Here is a 23734-nt window from a genome sequence, read left to right as displayed (position 1 = left end):
TGCAAATGTGAAAGCAAAGATTTAAAAAAGAAAAAAAAAATGGTTGGGCCTTTTGCTTTTTTCTCACCAAATAGATTGCATAGTGATTGATCAATATGTAAAACGTTATGAGCTAAGATTTTTTTTCATTCAGTCCCTTTTGTATACATAAAAAGCTTTGATTTCAGGATGATAAACCTTCAGTCCGGAAGGATCTTGCGAGAATAAGCAGCTCAGAGAATATGGGTAATAATTGTGAATCATCATGTGCTTTTGTAATAAGTGCAACATGTTTTTTTTTTTGCATGTATAACAAGGTTGAAATGCAACAAAGAAGAGAGCTTCAACATGACCACTCTTTTACATGATTAAAAAGAGAAAGATTTTATCAGCTTATCAGCTACCTGTGTCTTGAGAAAATATATCCTGACACATTTTTTAATCCCTCATTTCTTTGGCCTTATTTTTCCAGACTCGCTTCCTATCTTGCCTCAAAAAAAAAAAAAAAAAAAAAAAAAGGTAGTGCCTGGGAGGTTAGTATCATAACAGAACAGCTACCCCACTAACCCACCACAAAAGGAGATAATATTTGAGAGGATGGTCTTATGTCAATAGAACAGATCCTACATTGCTCCCTCACATGCATTGAGCATTGAAAGATAGCACAAGAGTCTAATTTATGTCATAGTTTTGGTTTCAGACAGATATCAACTCAAGTCTTAATTAGTAATAAAATAAATCGCTAGGGCCCTAGGTATGATTTTAAAAGACATCCAGGGATAAACCCTGTTTGGGATCTGTGGAGTTCTCCCTTAGTTACTATTGCTCCCAGGTCCACTTTAACCCAAAGTGATAATACCTGTTAGGGCATCTGGTGCTTCAAACAAATACAGCGTGCAGCAGAAATAGCTCCCACATTTTAAACGTCCAACTATACATTGCTAATGAACTTATGCAAGTGCCAATATTTTCATTTAGCTAATAACTTGCTATTTTTTTTTTCAGGTACCCTCATCAAGCAATATAGTTTGGACTGGTGTACATCGTGCTTTCAATTTAGAAATGTTTTTGAAGAATGGTGAATCTGTAACGACAACACAGAGAACTTTTCAGGTCCATTATGGAGTTAGGACGACATGATGCAGTTCCAGATAGAAAAATCAATATAGCTATGGGTTGTAAATGTTAGAGCTACTGGAAAGTCTCGAAGCAGTTAAATGCCAGAGAGTATTTCAAACTGTGAGACTTCCTGTTATTCAGTCTCCTACACGTTCAGCTCGCAAACATGCTTCGACCTTAGGATTGTCGATTGTCTGATCGAACAATCAGAAGACTTGATATGCAGTTCCATTCATGCCAAATTAATGATTGCTCAAAAACTGCATGAGCACAAATGAGGTGGGCGATATTTCTGTCGCACCCTGTATATACCCAAGTTCCATTAATAACTGATGTAGCTATTTTTTTTTTATTTTTTTTTTATTACATTTTCACCCCAAACAAGGCACATTGCCACTTTGGTGTAGGGGGCTACTAACAGGGGCAACAACTACTGGAGTACTATGTAGGTATTTAGGCAGCAAGATGTTGGTTCACGTTGCACTTGAACTTCTGCACGTCAGTACAGTTGAGGAAGCAGGGACCTGGAATGGAATTCCAAAGTCTAGCAGTTCTGGGGAAGAAACTACTGGCGTAAAAAGATCTTTTACATCTAGGGATCTCTACAGTGTGGGGGTGGGATTTTGCAGCCTGTCGGGTCTGTCGAGGGTGTTCACGTCGTGGGGGCACAAGTGCTTGCAGTTCGTCAGAGCATTCACCATTATAATACTTGTAGAACAGGCAGAGGGATGCAACGTTTCGTCGATGGGACAGAGGCTATTATATGAAAAAGAAAACAGAATGGTAATTTTTTTACACTTAGTTACCATGCTACCAACAGAAAGATAAAAATGAAATCCTTTTTTTTATGCGATTACACATGTTTTGTTTTTGTTTTTTTGTTTTTTTTTCAAATAATGTTTCTTTTTTTTTTTTTTTTAATTTAAACTGGTGTTAGATCCAAAGAATCCATTACGCATATTTCTGAAAGATTCAGAAAATTTGAGCAACCAAAAATAGATTGAAAAGAATTAAAATGTTCATTCAGAATTTTTCCTTCTTTCCTTCGTGTTCTTAATTTTTGTTTTATTATTCTTCAAAATATTTTAAAAATTACCTTCACTGGGTGTTCAAGTGCAACTTATGATAATTTATTCGCTGCATAATTGAGCAGAGAAGCTGTTACTGCTGACAATAATAATTAAATATGGAACATTAAAAAAATCAGTATAATGTTAATAGTTGTTAGAACACTAGGAACAGTCCCAAAAACCTAAAGAATGGGAGAAATTGGAATCAAAGGGAAGACTAAGACTATACAATGGATATCAATGATGAAAACAGCTGAAACCTAAAAGAAAAATCCTTGAATGCAGAAACTTGACTATAATCGAAACATTTGTATTTGTGTAGTCAGACGTGTTTGTGTAAATAGAAATATTAGATTTTTAATGCAAGATGATTTATAATTATTTCCATAATAAGACAATGCCACAGCCCACACAAACCATGAAAGCCACAGACTGGAAGTCTTAGACCTGAGTTTTGTTGGTCAATAGACTTTTTTTGTACATGGTGTACTTGCTCAGGTAATCCAAGTTTGGATATGTTCTACTGATAAGCACAAAGGAGGATAAAACTCAAGTCTAAGGCATCAAGTCTGTGGCTTTCATAGTTTGTGTGAGCTACATCATTGTCTAATTGTGGAAATAATTATATATCATGTCACATTAAAAAAAAAAAAGAAATCAAATAATAGCAGGCTGCCCGGCATTGTCCAGTCGTAAAATACACATAAATATTATATTCTAATTCATACAGAAACTTAGACATGTGTATGTGAGTATTACATTTTTTTTCTAAACTCTTGTAATTAAAAATTAAAAAATACTCAAGCTGAGATCAAAACCAAAACCGAAAAGACAGTGATTCAAGTATAATAACCATTAGGCCAGCTTGAAACAATTTTTAAAAAGTGTTTTCTAAACCTAGTTATTTTTAACATAATGAATGTGTCATCTGAACCATACATGCATGTGCATTTGTGAAATAGTTAGCAAAGAGTTAAAAATCCGATGACCCCTCACATACCAATTTTCCAATTTTGACCCCTCACATTGTCTGGATATCCTATATACCAAATTTCAAGTCTGTGGATCGAAATTCCTGAGTTCTTTATATTTAGATGACTACCAACTTGTTGAGAAGAAGTGGGTATATTCTACAGTTGGATTTTACTACGGTTTGCTTGATCTGTGTTAATCTTGCTTGTATTTGATTAGGAGAATACTCGCCTCACATGCAAGTGACATGAAATCCTGAATTCAGATATGTTCTCCTGATGAAGAACTTAGACACCAAGATTGGAAAGTGGGATTGAGCAGTCAGTGCCCCCAAAGTCCAGCAGTCTGAGGGAAGAAACTATTAGAGTAGAAAGCATTTTGGCATCTTGGGACCTCAACAGTATAGGAGTGGGATTTTAATGTTTGTCAACAAAAATAAGCCTCAGTTTCCGCTATCACTTTACTGGAGTCAATTTACTTTGCCTAAAGTATTGTTTTCAGCCCAAACCTCAGGCGATTAGCAATTAACTAATTCCTTCTCAAAGAGAGAAGACAACACCTGAGAGGGTGGACCTCCTAGAACTGCACAGAAGTAGCATCACACCACAATCAACAGGAACCAGATCATTACAGGAACGCTCTAATGTCTGTTGATTTTGTTTTGGGGGGGGGGTCAAGAAACTTGACTGTAGGGCTTCCGATCTGCGGTTTTCACGTTCTGTGCGAGCTGCAGCATTATTCAAGTGTGGAAATAATTAAATTACACTGTATATTGAATAAATGTATATTTGGTGTAGCTTCATCATTGCATTGACATTTACTTGTAAAAACTAGATGCTCACATCAGTGCCAATCGGAGATTTTTGTACAAGTTCTTCCAAACTAGTTCTTTACATTATTCTATCGCCTCTCGTAAGGAATCACGCGACCAAAATTCGAGAGAGAGGAGTGAAAAAGGGAAAATAGCAAATAAAAACGTTTAACAAAGAATTTGTCCCCTGGGCAACACTTTGCATTTTGGAACACTAAATCCCCGCCCCATAAAGTTCTATTTTTGAATAGTTTGGACAGACTTCTTGGCACCGCAGAGTGCTTGGAGTTAAATTTTGGGAACTAGGTCGGCCTGAACAATAGCCAAAACATTTGTATTTGTATAAATAAGAATTCATATTCAATAACTAAAAGACATCACTCAATAAGTCCTGAGACTATAAAAAAAAAAAAAAAATTATAGGCCATCAACCTATAATAAAAATTATGCCATCAACCTATAATCAAAATCATGCCATCAACCTATAATCAAAATCATGCCATCAACCTATAATCAAAATCATGCCATCAATCTATAATCAAAATCATGCCATCAACCTAGTTTATCAGATAAGAATGAGACCGATTCCAACACTTTTCTAACAATTTGAAGTCATTTTTCTAAAATGATCTGTCCTTAAACTTCTGCATATTAGTTCAATCAGGGAAGCAGGAAATTCCAAAGTCCAGCAGTCTGAGGGAAGAAACTATTAGAGTCGAAGGCATTTTGGCATCTTGGGACCTCAACAGTATAGGAGTGGGATTTTGATGCTTGTAAACAAAATATGCCTCAGTTCCCGCTATCACTTTACTCGAGTCAATTTATTTTGCCTAAATCATTGTTTTCAGATCTGCAAACAGTCAGTAGTCACTAAAGGTCAGATCAGGAGAACAGGGTGAATGCAGAAAAAATTTCAAGTATAATTCATGTAGTTTTGTCATTATTGTGAGTGACTTGCAACTTTATTTGTGGATTTTTTTAGTGTTCGTACACACCAATAAAATTTGACTTCAGAGTGAAGTAGTATATCCTGTTATCCTCATCTTCATAGTTGTTGCTTCACCACGTTTTGGTCAACTCATCCTTTGGCCTTCTTCAGATGACTGCACGAATTGCATACATACACAAATCATCTCAAAGAATTAAAAAAAAAAAAAAAAAGTAATAATAATGCTTATCAAGATATTGATTTGCTTGAGCAGTATTTTTTTCCATCAGAAAGCAATGTTTTATCAACATACAAAATTCAAATTTTTCAATTGTTTTGAAAATTTCTAAAATAGCTTAACTAATATTTAGGTTCAGCTCAAGCTTTGGCATTGGCCACTTGAAGGTATATATATATATTTGAATGTTCCCTATAGAAAGAAAGGTCAGATAATCAACATAAAACCTAAAAATGTATTCTGATGTCAAATTTATCGGGGAAGACAATGGAAGTGTTAACAGCTAAGGTAAGGGACTATGAAGGCATAACACTTAAAATTCAAATATATTTTGGTAAATATTAAACTATATGTATAAACTTTTCTGGGAAGTCATCCTGAATTATGAAAAAACTACAATTTTTTCTTATTTATAGTTATGGCGCCATTTATACATCAGGCCCAGGACTTATTAAGTGATGTTATATTCAGTGTAGGCTGATCATTATATTGACAAGAAATAAGAAATTTGGAGTTTTCATTTGCAAAGAGATGATATAAACCAACTTTGTATTATCTGCTCATTTCCATATCAGGTCATAAAACAATGAGAATGCATGAGGCCATTTAAAAAAAAAGTTCTTTCTTGAGATGATTAACATTTAAAGCAATAAACCTACTTTAAGGAACCCCCACCCTAACCCTCAACGATTATTAAACCACATGTACCCCATCCAGACTTATCTTAAAATTGGCCACACCCTGTGTAGATATAATGCACATGTCCCTAATCCCAGTTTTAAGGTGACAGTACTTTTAACAAAATGGTGAAAAAAAAAAAATAAATAAGACTTAAGAAAAACTTTAAACTATTTTTTATACAAAAAACTAATGACTAATTATTTTAAAAGCTTGTATGTTTCATGCAGACTTCAAAGTTTGTCCTGGGGAGGGCTACCTAGGTCTTTAGCTCAGATAACTAAGATTAGAATAATAAATATTGAGAAAAGTAATAAAATATATGAAAAGCACACACACACACATATATATATCTGTGGAAATATTCTTTATTCGCTTATATTTCCCTTTTTATATATACCAATCCTTATTTAAGAAGCTCAATGTAATTACAGCGCATATAATAAATAAAAAACAAAAATCTTTATTCCAAATTTCATGATGTTGACCATCTTATAATTTATTCCTTTAATTCAGTTGACATTCACAATTCTTAACAGTATCTGTTTCGTAGCACAAAATCATTCACTTAATTATTATATCAGTCAGTGAATCTATTTTGCCCTTAACACAATTTTCAGAGCTTTTAACGCATTTTATTTCCTTTTGGTGGATTGGTTGTTGCTATTTTTTCTGATGAGTTAAGGACAAAATAGATTGCATGGAAATTTACCTCATTGAGCGAGGATTTAAATCTCCTTTTAAGCAATCCGATTTTGAACTACTATTCTTTTAATATGAACACATATATACGTATTCGCTTGTATGGATTTATGGACTGTTTTTCTCAAAAATAGCCACAGACTTTAAGCGCTCGTGCGGCACTCTTATAAAAAAATTTAGTAATTTCAAGCCTCGTGATATTCTCACAAAACCCTCACTTCATTAATCCTTCATTATGAACATTCAACACAAGAAAACATTTATGTTGGAACAATTCAAATTAATATTCCTAACACATAAATAAATCTTGCTTATTTTATGCTCATTCAGCGATTTCGTGTTCTTTGTTGAGTGCCGTTTTTCTAGATTCCATTTTTATTTCTTTATGAAGAATGTAGATTAGTGAGTCCTTTCTATTAATCTATTTAATGGTCCCGTGAATACACTCCTACAATTGATAAATCCCGATTATGGATTGGTTACCCTGCCGATCGCACTTCCCACAAGTCTTTTAGGATTTAATTAGACATACATAAAATCGAGTTTATTTTTTAGCCGTGTATAATTAGTAAAATAAAGGCACGACTAATCTAAAAATTAAACTTCTTTATTTTAAAAAGTTTAAAAAAAAAAAAAAAAAAAAAAAAATGGCGCACAGAATTGGGGAAAAAAAATAATTGTTTCAGTTTTTAAAGAGTTCATTCTGTAAATAAATACTTATCTATTTACCGTCTGCCTTAAGAGAATATTCAAAAAAATAATTTATTTTTTGTAAATACTTTTTATATTAACCTAGAAATATATTTGCCAAAAAATAACCTTTTGACTGAAACTTGTCAGTAAATTCATTTTGTTGTTTATCTTAATACCACAACAGATTTTTACGATATTTTGCGCTGACAAACCCAGTAAATCGTTCATGTCGACGTTGCTTTAATAGCAAATCAGCAGCAGGATCAAATAATCGTATATTATTTAGTCCTGTAATTTTAATAAACCTCCATATGTCCGACTAAAATCCGGCACAGCAAAATGTCCGATTCAGCTCCTGTTGATTCAAACAAGTTTACACATTGTTTACACATATGACAAACAGCAGGAGCAGTCAGTTGTATATTGATCAGGCATAATTTAGGTCGTACATTTTTAGTAAAATCCAAAAAAAGGCAATTATAAGAATCGTTTTTGGTATCGGAATATATGCACAAATTTTTCCGATGCCAATACCAATTTTTCAATTCCCGATTTCGGTTTTCATCCCAACACAAATATATATATATATATATATATATATATATATATATATATATATATATATATATATATGCATGCATGTACGTAGATTACTGTTTTAAAAAAAGCAATGTAAATATATAAACGATAAAAACTAAATATATATATATATCTGATCTTGTCTGTCTGAGGAAAGGTCTCTACCAAACTGTCAATTTTTGGTCTACAAACTTGAAATCAGATATATAGGGGATTTCGACTTGTGGAATAAATTTGATTTGATCTTTAACCAGTAAAAATAGCTAAGTGTTCAAAATTGAAAAAAAAAAAATGGAATAGCAGGTGTTAGTAACTTAAAAGTGTTCTTCTACATATTTTTACCTCTAATAACATTTTAAATTATCATCTGCATAAAGGCAGTACAGATTGTAATGAATAAGGCTGGATAGCTATACGTTTTAGTTCCAATTCTAGCTGATGGCACCCAAGTCATTTTTTTAAGTTTTGAAATCATTCCTATATAATAGATACAATATAATAATTGATAGAAAATTGACTATAATAACAAATACGAAATCTGCAGAAATTAAAATATTATATTTAAGTATATTCTATGACCGAGCAATGCCGGGAAACATAATTTAGTAATATAAATTTTATGATTTGAAACGGTTAAATTTAAAATCTAGAATTTTTATCATATGCAAAACAAAGAATACATTTTAATAAGTATATTTTCTTAACCCATGAATTTTTTAAGTTTATGGTATTTATTTGCTTCCCACGAAAGCAAATTAGGCACAATGCCGTTTTTAATGTGGGTTTAAACCAGCTCCCCTAAAAGTAGGGGAAAAAGGGGGCACTCTGGTTGTGACCAAAAATAATAATTGACCTAGTATAGAGGGTTTCCCCTCCATTGACTGGTACAAACTATCTTAAGTGCAGCATCTGCAGAACAGATACTACACTTCTGACCCGAACGCCAAGAACAAAATAACTTTTTTCATCTCAAACGAAAAATATTAGCAAATTTTATAAATGGTTTGCACCTAATTTGCTAAAGGTAATAAACAGAAAATTATAATTAAAAGTTTTTAAATATTTTGTAAGACCGATAATCACTGGATTTGCATATCAGTAGATTTATTGCATTATTCTGAAGTGTGTGTGTATATATATATATATATATATATATATATATATATATAGGCAACCTTTCTAGGAGAAGCAAATCTGATTTAAAAAAAACCATAAAGCGTGAGACCAGTACCCGCATTAAGCTGGTCTGCAGTTTAATTTGTTGCTGGCTATCTTGCTCTTGCTTGTTGCTGGATCTCAACATTTTGAACCGAGAGAGAGATTTAGCTGTCATACAAAGCTAAGACTCTGTAACATCATCTTTGTATAGACACTCCCTCAGGCATTTGGGCTCATAGACTTTAACTGTCCGAGGGAGTGGCACTCGTCTCGCAAAACATTGCAATCATATATATATATATATATGCCAGCATGAGGAGACAAGCATCAAAGTGTCCTCATTCATCAATCAATGGTGATAAACTATTAAATATTCATAAATGAACCTTGGACAAGCCAGTCATAGACTTAAAATGTACTTGTACCAAATATGGTTGGATTGCAGAAGGAATTGTGAATTTTAAGGATTTTCACAACAATTCGACCGATATAACCTCCAACCTTCTTCCGGTGTATATTTTTATATTTTTTTAGGTTTTGGAATCTTTTGCGATGAGGCTTCATAATTTGTGTATTCATTCTTTTTGTGGACTGTTATCCTTATCTTTATTGTTGTTTCGCAATTGTTTGTGAAACAACAACTATGAAGATGAAGACATCAGTCTGCGAAAAGAATGAATAAACAGGAGTTTTTATCAATGTTCAACAATTAGCACACCTGTATATAAAGTGCGGAATTGGAAAGAACAGTGACACTGCTCAGATTTGGGCTGTGCAGGCCCTCTTCAATTGAGCAAAGAGCCAGGGGGATTGTTTTTATAGATATTATATTTGAGATCATCCTGTAGATAATAATCTGGGATATTATAGTCCGGTGGGTGTGAAGCCCATTCAGGAGCACACCTACAATTCTTAAAGTATTTAAGTATCTGCTGATATTACTGGAATCAAAAATCAAAAAATTGTTAAACATTCATAGATGAAAGATGGTGTGGTCTGAAACTTAATGAACAAGACAAGTATAGACTTAAATTTACTTGAACCAAATATATTATTAGATTTTAGAAAGAAATGTGAATTTTATTAGTGATTCCGTCACAGTAGTTTGTTAGGGGAGGGGGGGGTCATTCTTTTTTAAGGAGTCGATTCTTTTATTCCTGGGCAATGCCAGATGATTCTGCCAGTGTGATATAATTCACAAGTAATGACATTTAGCTTCAGTCACAAATGCAATCAAAAATAATTAAAACAATTAAGTAGTTTTTCGGTTTTGTACATTTTTACTAATTTAAAAATCGTCAGGATGCTGACATTATTGAATCACGCCATAATAGCATTTCATTTGGGATTATCTTCATCCACTACAATAATTAAAGTTTACTCTAAATATTACAGGATTTGAAATTCTACAATGGTGTCACCCAACAAATGGTTTATTCATTTCATTTTTTTTTTTTTTTTTCTGAAGTCGTCTCTTATTTCTTTCATTCCCGTTTCTAATTAACCTTTTACTAATTCTAATGAAAAGCAATTAACAAGTAACGAATTAAGAACCCAAATATTAAACAAGATTAAAAAAAAAAAAGTCCTTCGTAGATTTGTTTTTTGTTTTTGTTTTTTGTTTTACTCTTTTTCAAATTCAAACCAAGCATACTGCCACCTGGAACATAAGTTACTATTTGGGATCGTGTCTAACAGTGAACTGTGGGGAGTTGAACAACAAAATATCTGTTCACATGACATTTAAACTTCTTCAGGTTAGTACAGTCAGTTTCTTCCTTGGAATGCTAAACTTTAGAATTCCCTTTCTGTTTCATGTCTCCCGGGGAAGAAACTATCAGAGCAGAGGGCTTACCGGTATCTAGAGACCTGTACAATAAAAAGCAGGCACAGGGATGCAACATTGCAGTGATGGGACAGGGGGTTGAGCTTGACTAACAGTGCGACACCTATTAGATTTGTGATTCTGTTTTGGACCCTGTGTAAGAGCAAGAGACTAGTGTTAGATACACCAGCCTAGATATGGCTACAATACCCCATGCATAGATGAATTGTGGGTTTGTAAAGATACAGGATGTTTTATGGTGCGAGTAACTTCTTAGCATAGTAGAGGTAGCTCACCTTCTTTGCAGTAGCTTTGGCAATGTCCTCAATATATTTGTTCCAAGTCATGTTACCTGTATATTTTAGTCTGAAGAGTTTATGTCATAGTAATATAATATACTGAGACAAAGTTGAAGTGACGAATCAACAGGTTCAGAAAGGGAAAGAGACAACGTCAGTTCCAAAACAAGATCGATTCAGCAAGAAAGTCATGTTGTGCGTTTGGTGGAACTTTGAAGGAATCGTGAATTTTGAGTTGGTTCTGAATGGTTGTGCCATCAGTGCAAAACTTTACTGTAAGCAACTGGAGCAGGTCTATGAAAAGTTGAAACAAAAATACCCAGCTCTGATCAATCAAAATCGCCCTTTAATGCACCAGGACAATGCCTAGCCACACACCACCAGGAAGACCAAAGACAAGTTTGAAGAGCTGGATGGTGTTGAGATTCTGCCACATTCAGCCTAGAGTTCTGAGTTCTGACTGTACTCCATCAGATTACAGTCTTTTCCGCTCAATGCAACACTTTCTGAAGAGCTGCAGATTTAACTTGTTTGATGAAGTTGAGGAAGCATGTCAAGAATTTTTTTGATTCAAAGCCAGTTGAATGGTCATTTGACCAAATCCAAAAGCTTGCAGATTGATGGCAGAAAGTCTTGGAAAATGATGGTCTTTATTTTGAAAATTCATTTTTTTTCTTGTTATTACTTGGCAAGTAAAATTTCAGTTTTTACTAAAGTGTACTAATTTTGGGGACAACATAATCTATATATCTAGAAAAGTGAACGCGTCTGTGTGTGTAACTGTGTACATTTCCCTACACAATAACTGTCAATTTTAAGTCTACAGACTCAAAATTGATATACAGGGTACTGAGATTTGGGAAAATCTTTGATCGGTTTTCGGCCAGAAATTTGGCTGTTAAGGGGTCAAAGTTCAATGATTTGACCTACCAAACTCCTCTGCCAATTTTGGGTCTAAACACTGGAGATTTTAGATATAGGTTCCTTGGACATGGATCTAACTTAACTTAATTTGAGCCCAAAACAATAAATGTTAAGGGTCATAATATTGGTCAAAGTTAAAAAAATTGACCGCTTTTTTTTTTTTTTTTTTTTTGCTCAACATACCTCCAAACACCCGGGCTACGCCGGGCTGAAATACTAGTATATGTATAAACAGCTTTTGTTTTTTTAAAGTTTTTTTTTAAAGTTTTTACATATACATAAACCTCAATAAACACAAGCAACAAATTTCCACAAATTCATCAAGAAAGGTTTTATTAAAATACAATTGTTTCAATTGTCCTCAATCACATTTGTGATATACAGAACATCAAATTCTTGAGGAGACTTCATCAGTGGCGATAAAAGTTCACCTATGAAAAAAAAACAAAAAAACTGAAGTATTTATCGTTTTATTTTTAAATATATTTTTAAAATTCTATTTTTCACATATTTTCTATTTTTTGATTATATTATTCAAGGGAAAATATTCCTTTGTTTTTAATCTGAATGTCTAACCACAATTTACACATTAACATAATTATTTTCATTACGTTTATTTTAGATAAGGCCTAATTTATGGTGGAATACTGAATAAAATAAGGAGTGTTTTAATCCTTTTTTGTTCGTATTTTTGGGTAGGTGGAACTCATCAGTCCTGGAAGGCAATCCATCTAGAAAGTAAAACCTGATTTCAAACGTTGTGGAATACCTACTGACGGGAAAGGCTTTAGATGTAAACTTGAAGAAAAAATCTATAATGGGAGCTCCTAAGGCAGTTCAATGTTACCTAGAACTTATATTCTACCAGGTTTTTGCAATAGTGCCAAACTAGAAAAGATTTGCTGTTCCTTTGGATAAAGCAGCTATGTAGAGAAGAGGAAACAATGCTATGAGCAACAGCCTGTTCTCCATATCACACCACCCAGACTAGTATCTAAAGGATACATCTCCATAGTCGACTGATGGAAGCCTCCTCCTACTACTACTACCACTGTACAGATTAGTTAATTTTTTTCTTTACTTTTTCCCTTATTTCTCCAATTATTCTTTTTTTATATGATGTAATAAATGCTGACACACATATGGCAACAGCCAGCATATGCAAATATTGAGACGTACACGTGCGAGGTGACTTCAGAGAGGAAGACGGAAAGAAAAATATTATTAAAAAAAAAAAAAAAAAAAGTGGATCCTTGAGGTTAGAAAAGGACAGAGATAGGTTAGTTACACAGGTGGCCCAGGAGGGACAGGAAAAGATGCATGCTAAACATGGCCAAACAGAAACAGAGTACCACTTGTTAAACACATTGGAGTATGAGGGAAATTTTAAACAAGAGAGAATGCGTTTTCTGAAAAGTACCTGTAAATAAATGTCTGTTGTTTAACTGGAAAAAAAGCAAGTAGAGTTCTTTCCTTGTCTTGTTTCCTTGCGACTGTCTGCATACAACATTAGAATGGCTTTTGTCCAGAAGTCCACCTACATTAAAAAACAAAAATAAAGAAAAATATCCTTGATGTATGTACCCATGATGCAACAAAATCATATTCCAAAAATCACATATTCATCAAGTAGCTTATATTTTTATAATATAAATCGTTTTTAAGCTATGAATGTGAATTCATAGACATTACAAAATAAATCTCACAAACTTTGAATTAGTGTTAAGGTATCTCCTTTATTTTATTTTTTTTCGAAATGGTAGACAAGAAAATCATTCCTCTAATATTCATAAAATTTGATTTTCTTATTTAAAAATAAATCTACTTGATCAATTTATAGGATTTTTGGAATATGACATTTTTGTTTCATCACTGGTATGTACATCATACAGATTTTTGCTTTTTTAATATAAGGAGAATTCTGGACAATAATTATATATATATATATATATATATATATATATATATACTAGCCTGGATGCCCGGCGTTGCCTAGGCGTTTGGAGGAGTGTGTTGAGCAAAGAAAAATAAAGGTGGTAGTAGGCAGGCCGGCTCGAACCCATACGAGAAGGAGGAAACGAACACAAAAAAAAAAGTGACGTCTTTGCCGTTGTGTTCAAACCGGAAGTCGCAAAATTAAATTAAGGCTAGTCAATCGAAAAGAGGGGATGACATTTGAAAATATTGGCAAAAATGTGACTGTCTGATAGAAAAGTGCCCAGTTGAGGGTGAAGGAATTAATGTTTTTGCCCAGTTTTTGGATATTTGTCGTCTGAAGGGTTGAGCTTTAAATCGATACTGATCTCGTGAAAATCCGTCGCCTCTATCGAAAGTTTTAAGCAACTTACATACATACATTTCAACAGATGGGTGAGATTTATATTATTGATGTCTGTGTGTGTATACATATACATACACGAAATTTCATAAGTAAGAAAGAAATCATTATGTAAGTATATGTATATATATATATATATATATATATATATATGAATATGTATGAAAAACATGCAAATATAATACATATCAAATAATTTATACATAGAACTATTTGTCTGTTCATGCGCAGACATACATACATTTAAATAGACAGGTGAGATTTATATTATTGATGTGTGTATGTGTGTGTATATACATACACAAATTTTCTTGAGTAAGAAAAATCATAATTATGTAAGTACAAATATATATATTATATATATATATATATGAATATGTATGAAAAACACGCAAATATAATTCGAATCAAATAATTTATAAATAGAACCATTTATCTGCTCATGCACTTGAGTTGCTAATGGTCCACTAACTACAGTAACAAACACAAATCATGTTTGATTATTCGAAAGGGACAGACAATAGATTCCAAATACCTTGATTGTTCATCCAAGCAGAAATCAAACAAAGTTAGAACAAAGCGTTGGCACAAGCAAGCATATATGTGCAACAATCTGGTAGTCAGCAATGACGCCAGAATTACTCAGAGAATTTATTTAAGCTCCATTGAAACCTTGAAACTACAGCTATGATGCCTTTCAGATGCGGCAGCAAATTGGCATGAACTTCAACACATTTTTTTTTTTTTTTGGTCCTCTCGCTTTCTGACCCAATTATGTAACCTGATCCAGGAAATCTGTAGACAGATAAGTTGTAGGGGAGAACGGTATCACTTTCCCTTGGTTGTTTCATTAACCCTTGGGTTTATCTTAAAATACTGATGGCTTAGTAAAGAGGCATCTTTCGGGAGATGAAACCGAGACTTGAACCTCGATTTCCACAGCCTACTAGCAATACTTCACTAATCATTATGTCTACAGTGGTTGCCCATAACTATCTTGACAACTGCTGATTGTCATGCATGGTCTGTGTTCATTTGAGACACTGTGTGCTCTATAAGAGGAGCTGGCTCAACCCTTCCTGAATGAATATCACGAAGTCAGACGCCAAGTTAATCATTATGTTAAATGGGCAAGTTAAATAAACAGATTAACTGTAGTTATGGACAACTTGAAATCTGCTTTTTTGTTGGTTACAATACCAAAGTTATGGGGAGGTGCCACTTCTTTCTCTAGATTGCTCCACTTACTCTTGATCCTCACCTTATAATGCTGAGTATTTCTAATTCAGCCTAAAAGTAAAAGTGTTCGCAAATCAGCTGGTCAAGTCATACTAGATTGATTGATATAGGAAAATGAATGGACGAAAAAATCAGAAGTTAAAAAAGGGTACACTTCGACAGAGGGGATAACTAAGCCTGCATATGAACGATACGGCAGAATCATATTGATACACTGAAGTTAAGCAATGTTGAGCCTGGCTACTACCAAATAGGTAACCATTTGACAATTTCAAGGTGTTGTATTGTGTTTTTTTACATGGAGGTCACCACTTATCAAGGCCCAGAGGCAACTCAGGGATAAGGGTTATTGCGTGTACAGTAATCAATGAGATAGTATTGTAGTAATCATTAGTATTGGAGATTTGATAGAGTGTCTTAAGAGGGCAGTTTGTAAGGAATTTGTTTATGTTGGACTTGAAGACATCCAAGTTGTAGTCAGGTGGGAAACAGGCTAATAGAAGAGAGTTCCACAGTCGTGCACTTCTGAGAAAGAAGCTCTGCTCATGGAATCTACATTTGGATTTATGCACAGATAAAGAGTGGGGAAAATTATTGACAGTAGTTTCAGCCAGACTGGTGTTTCTCATGAAAGATTGGTGAGGGGTAGGCGAGAGATTGGAGCTCAGACAAGCACTTGCCATGGAAATAACAATAAAACAAAGACAGGCTCGCAATGTCTCTTCTGTGGGAGAAAGGCTGTAGGGAAGAGAAAAGGGCATCCCCCACTAAGCTATGAAGTCTATTTTGTACTCTGTCAAGGCAGGATAGGCTGTTTTTAGCAGCTCCTGCTCAGATGTGGCAGCAGTACTCCATCCTTGGACCTACTTGGCTTTTATATAGATAGAGAATTGCATCAGTAGTGAGATATCTTCTGGGGTGGTAGAAGGATCCCACCATTTTCCCAGCGTCCTTGGCAACAGACCTGATGTACATGTTCCATTTCAGATCAGGAGTAAAGGTCAAACCCAAAAGGTTGTCAAAACATGGAGCCTCCCCAAGACAAGAGCCATCCATTTCAATTGATGCCAGATGGGGATCAGAGCATTGACGATGTAAAGATAGAAGCTTGGTTTTGGATGCATTAAAAGTAACCAGCCACCTCTTTCCCCACTGTACCATGTGCTCAAGATCAGAAGAGAGAGAATTAGAGAGAACCTTGTCATTTATGGCCTTTGATGGGTTGCCATAGATTGTCGTGTCATCAGCATAGATGTCAACGAATGATTTAAGTATGTGTTTTGGGAGATCATTGTAGATCAGGAAGAGAGTTAGGCCCAGGATGGACCCCTGAGGTACTCCAGCATTAATACTGTGGGCCTCTGATTTCTGCCCATCAACCACTACTCTTATGAACCTATCGAAGAGAAATGATTTAATGATTGAGAAAACATTACCAGTGATACCGTAGCTAGAAATCTTGTGAAGTAGGCCCTTGTGCGATCCATACCTTATCAAAGGCCTTCAATATGTCAAGAGCAATTGCCCTGGAAAGGAAGCCTTTGTCAAGTGATTCACTAATCCTATGAGATAACCGTTATTACATCTGCTGTAGATCTTGTGGAGCGGAAACCATATTGCAGGTCACTAAGAAGGTTGTTTCTGCTGAGGTGGTTGACTACTTCTTTATTTAATATGGATTCCAACAATTTACTCATGACACACAGGAGACTTATTGGTCTGTACTGAGAGGGAGATGACTTTTCACCTGAATTCTTAAATACAGGTCATACTGATGAGGTTTTCCAGAGTGTTGGAAAGCACTTCTCCTTAAGGCAACGCTTAAACAGTTTTGTAAGTATGGGGGCAAGTTCTCGTTGGAGGTTTTTCAGCACTATAACTGGAATGCCGTCAGGGCAAGTAGCTTTACTGGAATCAAGATTCTTGATTAGCTTGGCGACCTCACGCACAGATATTTGTATGTTGCATAACGTGTTGTTTGTTATAGGAGGAAATACGGAGAGTTGATCTTGTAGACATGTAGACACCCAAGACTCAATTAAGCTCAGGTTAGATTACCATTGACAAGGGTGTATCCCTTGAGTGATATGAACAACATCTATTCAACCTATGCTAGGTTAGTATATTATTATGCTTGGATTAATTATACTTATAGCACCTCAGGATCAGAACCGACCAAAAGGACACATTTTGAGTTGATATAAACATTTCTGAGCAGTTACTTATGTGATACTATTGGCGATCTCCACCTCTCAGGTGTTGGGAAATAGAGGAGAAAGAAAAAGTAGTAGGAGAAAAAAATGTTAGCGGCAGAGTCATGGATAGGAAGTTGTTCACGAAGACACACAAAACGAAGCTGACATGGGATTGTTGATCATGGTATGGCAGTGAACAAGAAAAAAAAAAGGACCAGATATATATTTAGAGTTATTTTATGGGTAGTTTAAGGTGTGTGTGTGGGTTTTGCAACAATTGGGACAGTTAGGAACCGTCTTGGGTTTGTGAGAGTTGAGGATGGTTACATACAAGTTGGACATAGTTGAACGTAAGCACAGCTTAGACAAGATCAAGAGATCTTTAGGAGGTCAAGATGAGAAAATCAATTTATCTCCCGACTGACCGACACACTTTCAACAATAGATAAATGTGAACCTTAGCATGCAGAGGGTTGATGGAGTCACACACACACAGCACAGAGTGCAACAGACATCCACAGAATGTTTCCGATGTTTTATCTTACTTTATTTTTATACTTGTAAGACAGTGAACCCTCTCAGCAGCCAGCAATGTGAGAGATGATGATATGGCCAGAATGTGAACAGACAGCGAAAGAGACGAAAATCATGGAAACAATGTTGGGGCCAGCAATGTTTAGTTGGGTAACCATTTGGACATTTCCAACGTATTGGATGTGGAAGGAAGATGAAACCCATTAAAACCTTTAATACATTTATATAAATGATATAACATAGAAAATATTCTTATTTAAAATTTCACAAAGAGAAGACAAAGGCTGAGAAGATGGATCCTCTAGTGCCAAATTTGATTCCAGTTTTTACAGGTATGATACCTGTTTCATGCTTAATAGTTGAACGCATGTAGAAACTGCTGACGTAGGTATGAGAAACATGATTTATCTTAATTCTTGATTTGTTGCAAGTAGTTTTTATTGCGTGGGTGGGGGCAAGCTTCGTGGCTTGCTTGTTTATTCATCAACACACATTTTAACACGCATTCAGCTCTTTTAACAATTAATCTTTATGCAGAGGGAACATTTAATTAAATTTCCAGCAATGGATAGGGAGTAGGCACGTTTTACAAAAAAACATAGCATATATATATATATATATGTTTGGGAAGAGTACTAGCGTTGTTTGGTGTGTGTGTGTGTGTGTATATATATATATATATATATATATATCAATTGAAAAAACAGTTGTGTATGAATAAAGTTGCTTTGTGAATGATTATACTTTTCCCTCCACTCATATGAGCTCTCTGGTAAGCAGGATAATGATTACTACTTGATATAAAGCATTGCATTTCATAAAATATTGATCTCTCTAGGAAGGGAGTAAAGTAAATAAATACGGATTTTTTTGATTATTCGGACTACTGTTCTCATCTTGAATGTTCTTTTTATGTTTCAACCAATGTAATCTCCGACCTTCTTCAGGAAGTTAAATTCATTACAAAAGTAGAGAAAATTATGTTTTTTGTTTTTGTTAATATTTGATTACATGTTTCTGAATTTTTGTGATTAGGATTGATATTTGAATTATTTGGACTACTGTTCTCATCTTGAATTTTATTCTCACAATGTTCAGGTAAATGTAACCTCTGACCTTTAGGTGTTTCTGGTTGAAATTATGACTGTGCGGAATTTCAAACAGAAGCCTTTATTTAACCCAAGGAGGTAGCATGCTCTTGTTCCATCAGCCACTAACAGACAGAAATCTTAAATAATACGCAATTATTCTCTTACTATTATCCACGCTGAGGATTGACCTTTTGACCCTCTAACTCCCAGAAGAGCAGGAGTTAGAATCGAATTTTTCTTGGTACTTTACCGGTCTTTGTGGAAAAAGAACGAGAGCATGTTATCCCTGTGGATTAAAGGGTTCCGTTCAAAATTCTGTAGAGATTCCCCAACTTTGAGGAGTTGAGAAGATGAGAACAGTAATCCAAATAATACAAATTATCCTCATCACAGAAATTCAGAAACATGTAAACAAGTATTAAAAAAAATTATAATTTCCTTTAGTTTTGGAGTGAGACGTCTTGACTAAATTCACTTCCTGGCCTCAAATAGGAAGGTGGAATTGTTAACAAAAATATGTCAGAAAAGCATTGGCATGGTTAAGTAAAAGAATAAGTCAACTGAAATAAATGGTCGTCTATTTTAATTTACTTTTTCTTATTAGAGGTTAGACACAAGGTCAGTACACGTTGAGAAATCCACACTAGCCTACAAAATAAACAAACATAAAAAAACGCCGAAGTAGCACAATCAGCATTCCCAATTAGCAGTAAACTACCTCCTTTTTAGCAAGAGAAAATAAAGACTGAAGAGTATGGTCTATCTAAATAAACTGATAGCACAGCATCACCTCTTCACTTCACTGCGTTCTATCAACTTCAAATAATACATCACACCTCAATGTAGCGTGTGCATAGCTCACCTTGCTCCAAAAAAAATGACAAAAATGAACTCTCCTTTTGTTCTTGCTTATATGCAACCCAACTGTCTCATTTGCATATGATCGTCGAGAATTCTCGTTAGTTCGTACAATTGTTGAAAACATCAACTGGATGTCACCATTTTTTAAATTTTTTTCTATTATTCAGCAGCTGGATCCTACAAGACTCACAGACATGTGCACGTTTTTTGAGGCAAGTAATGGCTCTCGTCTTCAGGAGGCCTCAAGTTTTGACAAGCTTCTGGGCTTGACCTTTACTCCTGATCTTAAATGGAACACGTATATCAAATCTGTTGCCAAGGCCGCTGGAAAAATGGTGGGATCTTTCTATCGATCCAGTAAATATCTCACTGCTGATGCTATTCTCTACCTATATAAGAGCCAGGTACGTCCAAGGATGGAATACTGTTGCCACATCTGGGCAGGAGCTGCTAGAAAGGACTTGTCCTGCCTTGATAGAGTTCAAAATAGACTTCGTAGCCTCGTAGGAGATGTCCTTTTCTCCTCCTTGCAACCTCTATCTCACAGAAGAGATGTTGCGAGCTTGTCTCTGATGTATCGTTATTTTCATGGAAAGTGTTCAACTGAGCTTCAATCTATGGTCCCCCCTCGCCAAACTTTCACAAGAAACACTCGTCTAGCTGTAAACACTATCAATAATTCCCCCCACTCTTTATCTGTGCCTAAACCTAAACGTAGATTCCATGAACAAAGCTTCTTTCTTAGAACTGCACGCCTGTGGAATTGTCTTCCGTTTTCCTGCTTTCCGGCTGACTACAATATGGTTGTGTTCAAGTCTAAAGTAAATAAGTTCTTGATGAGCCATTCCATATAAGTTATTAAATTTACCAAATTTTCATTACTAATGATTACTATATTGACCAATTTCTACTGTACACTCTTTAACCCTTATCCTTGAGTGGCCTCTGGGCCTTGATAATGTGGTGATGCCTTTGCAGTATAATGGATTATGATCCTGCGCAGTCAGGAGATTCTATTTATAAACAATGCTGCTAGGAACCGACAAATCGAATTAATTCACATTCTGCTACCAACTAATCAGAAACCAGAATGCTCCATAAATATTAAACCTTTCTAATGTTTTCTTCATGTACACCAGAAGAATCTTTTGCTCTGGATTCCAACTCGAGAACTGTCTACAGCAAACCAGCCACCTCCAGGACTTGTGTAGAACAATGAACCATCAGAAACTGTTCTGAAACTAAACATGGCTTACACTTCTAGACTTATTACAATTTTCTCTACAGAGAGTGGACCTCCTAAGTTTGCATAATTTACATAAGTATAATAATATGAATGCTATTGTTTGTGGATGACTATACTTTCGCCCAACTCTTGGTTGAACTCTCTAGTAGGATAATTGATGATTAACACTTACCATAAAGCATTGTGTTTTATAAAAGAATTGAGCTCAGTAGACAGTTGGTAATGTAAACAAATATAAAAATAGTATCATCTCCTGGTGAGCATAATTTCCAGGGAAAGCACTTGATTGAGCTCCATCAATCTCAGTTTCCTCGTAAGACATACATAGATAGAACTTTTGTTGCTAGTACAATGAAAAAAAAAAAAAAACTCTTTGTCTGCCGAGCATCAGAGGGTATCTTCAAATTGAGCTTCTTTGCGAAGCCTTCCTTTCTGTGAAACCATTACTGCAGGATTACTTCCCTACAGATTACAATGGGCTCATTTTAAATCCAATGTTATGAACCATTCCCATCATTCTTAATCCTCTTATAACATCCTACAACATTCATCTGACAATTATTCTGTCTCATTAACACATATCCTCGAGTGTTTTTGTCTTGATAAGTAGAAACCGATCTAATTATTATTTTTTTTTAATTTAAAAAAAAAAAAAGAAACGTGATTTTTTTTAATTGTCAATTGAGTTTCGAATCCCAGTCAAGTATCTGCCTGATCTTTTATCAGGATACTATCCTTCCATCCTTATTTTTCTTTTATTTTATTTTTGAGGGGTTGGGGATAAAATAGTATCTGTTGTCATAATACCATTCTTTCAAACATTATCTCCTTTTTGGAGAGAGTAATAAAACATCTGTTCTACTGGCATAAAACCACTCACCCAGGCATTACATCCTCATTTGGAGGGGCAAGTAGAGTAGAACATGTTTGTTCATTATACAGCAGACGTTCCAAAAGTAATGTCTCCAATTTTTTTTTTTTTTTATCCATTCAATCTTTTCTGTATGGAAGAATCCAATGATGCATCTCTACTTCTGACAAACTTCCATGTCAGGGGCTGCTTTCTTAGAGTTTCACATGGTCAATATCTGCAACAGAGAGATGAAGCTTCCAAGTCATGAATGCAGAAGTTCAGTCATCATAACAATGTAATTTGCAATCTCCTCTGATCCATTTGGGCGGAATAAAAAGATAGGAGGTATTACTTTTGAATGTTCCTCATAAAATGAATATATGAATAATAGAATGATATCACTTATCAAAAGAAGTGTATTTCCCTTTACAGTTATCTATGTTAATTAGTGGGCCAGGTAATTAATATCCGCTGTAGGTGAAAGGTGGATTGAAAATGCATGCTTAGCATCTCCATACCATTTAAGGAAGTGTCGGTTACACCATGATGAGTGGTTGTAAAATATGATTAATGGCTGCCGGCTTTGAGCCAAATAATGACCCACACCAGTCCCCCTCCCCCCCCCCCAAAAAAATAATATATGAGCTGAGCTGACCTCAATGGAACCAACATGGATCCATGTTTGATATATGTCCGTTAAATCTGCACATTTAATGGTGGAAATACTATTTCAAATAGAAATTTTAGATTGACAAAAGGACTAACCCTTTAACAGATAGAGAGAACCCCTTACAGATGCATAATTTCTATTTCCATGCTCCCCCACGAGGGCAGAGTTAGTTGGTTTTTAATATGGAGAAAATTCAGCTCACCAAAATAGGGCATTCTATATTGGGACAAAAAATTTAAATTGCCTCAACCTAAAACGATTTTAAATTCACTAATCAAGAACATTGGGCACACAAAAAGTGCAATGGAATTATGGGTAGGCTGAAAAAATAAAATGGACATTAAATTGATGACGATGATGATATAAAAAAAATTTTTTTTTTTTTTAAATCAACATAAATGTTCATTGTAAAAAACGTTAAACAGACTAATCTTACTTTATGTATTAGATTATTATTTGTTGTTTGAAACCTTTTAGAGTCATTTTATACCCACAATGATCAACAAAAAAAGTACTTATGCAGAATAGGGACCGTGTTATCATTGGGATTGATGAAGTGTTTGGTTAGGTTGTTTTGTTTTATGGCATATCAATCATTTACAGATTATTTAAAGCTGAATCCAGTAGTTTTGGTAAAACGCTTATGTTTCAAGTTCTTTGTGTCTTCAAATATTTATTCATCATGTTTTGTTTGATTGCTTTGTTTTACGACATATCAATACTTTTCAGGTT

At 34.7% G+C, this 23734-nt stretch overlaps 1 protein-coding gene across 2 annotated transcripts in view; it reads right to left on the bottom strand.

Moving 5' to 3' along the window:
• The window catches only part of LOC145299277 (kelch-like protein 38), an 89819-nt gene that overhangs the window by 38318 nt on the left and 27767 nt on the right, over positions 1-23734 (bottom strand). The window contains exon 2 of one of the 2 annotated variants that reach the window (XM_080144390.1): positions 13396-13512. The exons of the other annotated variant lie outside the window; for it this stretch is intronic. The gene's annotated coding sequence lies outside the window, so the exon portion shown is untranslated. The remainder of the gene's footprint in view (positions 1-13395; positions 13513-23734) is intronic. 2 annotated transcript variants of the gene reach the window in all.

This window comes from Euprymna scolopes, chromosome 2, assembly GCF_053919585.1.
Source record: "Euprymna scolopes isolate OS-2025 chromosome 2, ASM5391958v1, whole genome shotgun sequence".
Lineage (NCBI taxonomy): Eukaryota > Metazoa > Mollusca > Cephalopoda > Sepiida > Sepiolidae > Euprymna > Euprymna scolopes.
The sequence above is the reverse complement of the archived record's forward strand: the minus strand, read 5'-3'. Positions and strand labels throughout refer to the sequence as shown.